Source organism: Lithobates pipiens, unplaced genomic scaffold (genome assembly GCF_037356315.1).
Source record: "Lithobates pipiens isolate NorthernLeopardFrog02 unplaced genomic scaffold, aLitPip1_a1.2 Scaffold_28, whole genome shotgun sequence".
NCBI classification, from domain to species: Eukaryota; Metazoa; Chordata; class Amphibia; order Anura; family Ranidae; genus Lithobates; species Lithobates pipiens.
Window position 1 is genome coordinate 225,947,162 of NW_027507789.1, and position 6,000 is coordinate 225,953,161.

Here is a 6,000-nt window from a genome sequence, read left to right on the forward strand (position 1 = left end):
CAATGATTGCCGAGCTCTGCGAAACACAACACATCCAGCGCCCCCCGAAAGGCAGAAGATATCACCGGACATCCACCACAGATGGGAAGATCCGCTGTCAGTGGACTGGCCCTTTAAAGTAGAACTCTGACCAGAATGACGTATATGATGCAGCCAGTCAGTAATGAGAACAAAGGTGGCCCCTCCCCCCCATAGCACAGTGGTATTCCCTGATGATCCTGCCAGTAGATACATCATTGTTCAACTTCATGTGTAAGGGTGACAACGCTATTTGTTCTGCAGTGAAATTGCACAGCAGTGTTGTCACCCCATAGACAGGGCAGTCTTAGCCCCTGTACACACGGTCGGAGATTTCGACAACCAAATCCGTCGGATTTTGTCCGTCGGATTTTGCCCGTTGGATTGTGTCCGAAACTGTTGCATACACACGGTCGGACTAAGTTGTCATCTGATCATTCAGAACCTGATGACGTAATTTCGTTAGGGCGGGACTACGTTCAGGCTAGTAGCCAATAGCTTTGATGTAGGAATTTGATCTGAGCATGCGTGGCACTTTGTCCAATCGGAATTCTCTACACATGATCGGACAAGGTCCGATCAGACCAGTTTGTCGGAAAATATTTCCAACAAGTTGGAAAATTGGGTCCGACGGATATTCCGACGGAATCAGTCCGATGCATACCACACACAGTCGGATTATCCGACAACACGGTCCAATAGGACACATTCCGACGGATTCTCCGACCCTGTGTACAAGGGCTTTGACGGACGGGAAGTCATGTATATACAATATGTGATTCTGCACTTCTGGGTAGGGGGCGCACTGTCGCACCCGACGTACTGCTTGGTATATGTGATTCGCACTTCTGGGTAGGGGGCGCTCTCTCGCCCCTGGCACACCGCTTCTGCTTGGTAATACTTGGTATATGTGATTCCGCACTTCTGGGTAGGGGGCACGCTCTCATCCCCGGTGCACTGCTTCTGCTTGGTATATGTGATTCCACACTTCTGGGTAGGGGGCGCTCTCTCATCCCCGGTGCACTGCTTCTGGGTATGGGGCACGCTTTCGCCCCCGGCACATCACTAATGCTTGGTATATGTGATTCCACACTTCTGGGTAGGGGGCGCTCTCTCATCCCCGGTGCACTGCTTCTGGGTAGGGGGCACGCTTTCGCCCCCGGCACATCACTAATGCTTGGTATATGTGATTCCGCACTTCAGGGTAGGGGGCGCTCTTGCCCCGATGCAATGCTTCTGCTTGGTAATTCTTGGTATATGTGATTCCGCACTTCTGGGTAGGGGGCGCTCTCTCGCCCCCGGCACACCGCTTCTGCTTGGTAATGCTTGGTATATGTGATTCCGCACTTCTGGGTAGGGGGCGCTCTCTTGCCCCCGGCACACCGCTTCTGCTTGGTAATGCTTGGTATATGTGATTCCGCACTTCTGAGTAGGGGGTGTGCTCTCGCCCCCGGCACATCGCTAATGCTTGGTATATGTGATTCCGCACTTCTGGGTAGGGGGCGCTCTCTCATCCCCGGTGCACTGCTTCTGCTTGGTAATGCTTGGTATATGTGATTCCGCACTTCTGGGTAGGGGGCGCTCTCTTGCCCCTGGCACACCGCTTCTGCTTGGTAATGTTTGGTATATGTGATTCCGCACTTCTGGGTAGGGGGTGTGCTCTCGCCCCCGGCACATCGCTAATGCTTGGTATATTTGATTCTGCACTTCTGGGTAGGGGGTGCTCTCTCATCCCGGTGCACTGCTTCTGCTTGGTAATGCTTGGTATATGTGATTCCGCACTTCTGGGTAGGGGGCGCTCTCTCATCCCCGGTGCACTGCTTCTGCTTGGTAATGCTTGGTATATGTGATTCTGCATTTTTGGGTAGGGGGCACGCTTTCACCCCCGGCACATCACTAATGCTTGGTATATGTGATTCCGCACTTCAGGATAGGGGGCGCTCTTGCCCCCGATGCAATGCTTCTGCTTGGTAATGCTTGGTATATGTGATTCCGCACTTCTGGGTAGGGGGCGCTCTCTCGCCCCCGGCACACTGCTTCTGCTTGGTAATGCTTGGTATATGTGATTCCGCACTTATGGGTAGGGGATGCTCTCTCGCCCCAGGCACACCGCTTCTGCTTGGTAATGCTTGGTATATGTGATTCCGCACTTCTGGCTAGGGGGCGCTCTCTCGCCCCCGGCACACTGCTTCTGCTTGGTAATGCTTGGTATATGTGATTCTGCACTTCTGGGTAGGGGGCGCTCTCTCATCCCCGGTGCACTGCTTCTGCTTGGTAATGCTTGGTATATGTGATTCCGCACTTCTGGGTAGGGGGCACGTTCTCATATACCAAGCAGAAGCAGTGCGCCGGGGAGAGAGCGCCCCCTACCCAGAAGTGCAGAATCACATATACCAAGCATTACCAAGCAGAAGCATTGCATCGGGGGCAAGAGCGCCCCCTACCCTGAAGTGCGGAATCACATATACCAAGCATTACCAAGCAGAAGCAGTGCACCGGGGATGAGAGAGCGCCCCCTACCCAGAAGTGCGGAATCACATATACCAAGCATTACCAAGCAGAAGCAGTGCACCGGGGATGAGAGAGCGCCCCCTACCCAGAAGTGCGGAATCACATATACCAAGCAGAAGCAGTGCACCGGGGATGTGATTCCGCACTTCTGGGTAGGGGGCGCTCTCTCATCCCCGGTGCACTGCTTCTGCTTGGTAATGCTTGGTATATGTGATTCCGCACTTCAGGGTAGGGGGCGCTCTTGCCCCCGATGCAATGCTTCTGCTTGGTAATGCTTGGTATATGTGATTCTGCACTTCTGGGTAGGGGGCGCTCTCTCCCCGGCGCACTGCTTCTGCTTGGTAATGCTTGGTATATGTGATTTTTCACTTCTGGGTTGGGGGGGGGGGTGGCGTGCGTAACGGCCCAGTGCACCAATTTTTCTTCCGTTGCCAGCCAATGGATGTCCTCCGTCACGTTCTGATTATCAAGGAGAGAGGCTGGATGGAGCTCTACCTATGCAGACAATGCAGCAGAGCTCCGTCCTGGCAGCAGGGAATACAATCCACCATTTCCCTTAGTAAAAGCAGCACACACAGGACACACAAACACTGGCTAGGCACACAGTTAACCCTTTGAACGCCCGAGATGTTTAACCCCATTCCTAGCCCGGAGTTCCCCTTTAGGTGAGCCCTCTTACATGGCGCTCTGTACAGTAGAGGAGCCGGCGGGCGCGTGTGCGTTTCTCTGCTGCCGGTTATTTGCGTTGTCCTCTGTTATATCCACTTATAGCTGTGCGCAGAAGATTATCCCCCCCCCCCCCACCACCACCGGGGGCAGGATCTCATCAGAAGGACATTCAGATCATCTAGGCTCTTAAGATCGCTTAAAACGACCAATTAGATGATTCTGAGACTTTAATACATTAGGTGTAGGTTCATTTTATAGAAATTAGGGCTGAAACGATTAATCAATATTATCGATAATAATCGATAAGGAAAATCGGTGTCAATGATTATTTTCCTTATTGATTAGTTGGTCCGAACCTTCCTCCCTGCCAGTCCCTTAGAATCCTCCTGTGTACAAGACGGCGCCCCCTCCCCCTCCCCCTCCTCCTCCTCCTCCTCCTCGCTCACATCAGCTCCCCACTGATCAGTCTCAGCCTCGCCCGCTGCCTGGAGGGAATAGACAGAGAGAGCCGCACACTGTGAGGTGATAGGGTGGTGGCTAATGCCTATACTACTCAGACAGTACATTCATTTCTATGACAAGTGCCCCATGATCCTAAGTATTTCTGTGTGTGGGGGGGTGCCCCATCATTGGTTTTCCTGGGGGTGGATAGTGCCCCATCATTGGTGTTCCCGGGAGGAATAGTGCCCCATCATTGGTGTTCCTGGGGGGGGATAGTTCCCCATCATTTTCTTGGGGAGGGGATAGTGCCCCATCATTGGTGTTCCCGGGAGGAATAGTGCCCCATCATTGGTTTTCCTGGGGGGGGGATAGTGCCCCATCATTAGTTTTCTTGGGGGGGGGATAGTGCCCCATCATTGGTGTTCCCGGGAGGAATAGTGCCCCATCATTGGTGTTCCTGGGAAGAATAGTACCCCATCATTGGCATTCCCGGGAGGAATAGTGCCCCATCATTGCTGTTCCTGGGAAGAATAGTACCCCATCATTGGCGTTCCTGGGAAGAATAGTTCCCCATCATTGGTGTTCCCCTGAGGAATAATGCCCCATCATTGGTGTTCCTAGAAGGCATAGTGCCCCATCATTGGTGTTCCCAGGAGGAATAGTGCCCCATCATTGGTGTTCCTGGGAGGAATAGTGCCCCATCATTGGTGTTTCTGTGAGGAATAGTGCCCCATCATTAGTAATCCCAGGAAGAATAGTGCCCCATCATTGGTGTTTCTGAGAAGAATAGTGCCCCATCATTGGTGTTCCCATGCACAATAGTGCCCCATCATTGGCGTTCCTGGGAGGAATGGTGCCCCGTCATTGGTGTTCCCGGGAGGAATAGTGCCCTATCATTGGTGTTCCTGCGAGGAATAGTGCCCCATCATTGTTGTTCCCAGGAGGAATAGTGCCCCATCATTGGTGTTCCCAGGCAGAATAGTGCCCCATCATTGGTGTTCCCAGGCAGAATAGTGCCCCATCATTGGTGTTCCTGGGAGGAATAGTTCCCCATCATTGGTGTTCCCAGGCATAATAGTGCCCCATCATTGGTGTTCCCAGGCAGAATAGTGCCCCATCATTGGTGTTCCTGGGAGGAATAGTGCCCCATCATTGGTGTTCCTGGGAGGAATAGTGCCCCATCATTGGTGTTCCCAGGAGGAATAGTGCCCCATCATTGGTGTTCCTGGGAGGAATAGTGCCCCATCATTGGTGTTCCCAGGCAGAATAGTGCCCCATCATTGGTGTTCCCAGGCGGAATAGTGCCCCATCATTGGTGTTCCCAGGCGGAATAGTGCCCCATCATTGGTGTTCCCAGGAGGAATAGTGCCCCATCATTGGTGTTCCCAGGAGGAATAGTGCCCCATCATTGGTGTTCCTGGGAGGAATAGTGCCCCATTATTGGTGTTCCTGGGAGGAATAGTGCCCCATCATTGGTAATCCCGGGAAGAATAGTGCCCCATCATTGGTGTTCCTGGGAGGAATAGTGCTTTCCCCACTCCCAGTCCGAGCTCTGCTGTACAGGGGCCAATACCAGGTCACCATTAGGGACTTAAAATGCCTGGTGATCATCTGATTTTTTTTTTTATAGCTGCCTGGAGAACAGCTTGATGGACCCGAGATAGCAGTAAAAGCATGACAGGCATGTACAATATCTCCCCGCCCTTTTAGAGTGTAAGCTCTTATGAGCAGAACCCTCTTGTATGTCTGTATTGTAACTGTATTGTCTTCCCGTAAGATTGTAAAGTGCTGTGCAAACTGTTGGCGCTACATAAATCCTAAATAATAATAATAATCTCCCATATACTGTTATTGGTTGGAGGAGTCGTGGCCACGACCACAAATCTCTCCCGGGCAGGAAATCCACTTACCTTGGGTGTCGGAGAGGATCACACACACACGGCCGCCCCGTTCCTCCTACACCACCATCTGTTGTGCTTCTTCGCCCAGCACAGCGTCGGGCTGAGGAGGTCACGTGACTTGGACACAGCTGTGATGTTGGCGCAGCTCCCGGAATCCTCGCTGGGGTCGCTGTTCTCAATTGTGTGTGAGCCGGAAAAAACCTCTCCATCGGGGACAATTCTCATATTGTGCGGACCTCCAGCCCCGAACCGTCACCCCCCATCCCATCCACATTCTTCATCTGATGATTGAATGGATGTGGGGGGGGGGGGGGGGGGCAGAGGAAGCCAGGATTCCCTTCCGAGGGGGGGAACTAAACCCAAAGAGCTGAACTTTTGCACAGATCAGACAATCAAATCTACGAGGATTGGCCGGCTCTGTGGTCAGCATTGTGCAAGATACAGAAGGCACAACACAAAT

At 52.6% G+C, this 6,000-nt stretch overlaps 1 protein-coding gene across 3 annotated transcripts in view; it reads right to left on the reverse strand.

The window, feature by feature from the left end:
• LOC143936210 (ABC-type organic anion transporter ABCA8-like) overlaps positions 1-5,775 on the reverse strand; it is a 113,611-nt gene extending 107,836 nt beyond the window's left edge. Inside the window, exon 1 of one of the 3 annotated variants that reach the window (XM_077460622.1) lies at positions 5,550-5,775. The gene's annotated coding sequence lies outside the window, so the exon portion shown is untranslated. The remainder of the gene's footprint in view (positions 1-5,549) is intronic. The other 2 variants (XM_077460623.1, XM_077460624.1) reach the window with 2 other exon arrangements.
• Positions 5,776-6,000: the final 225 nt, after the last annotated feature.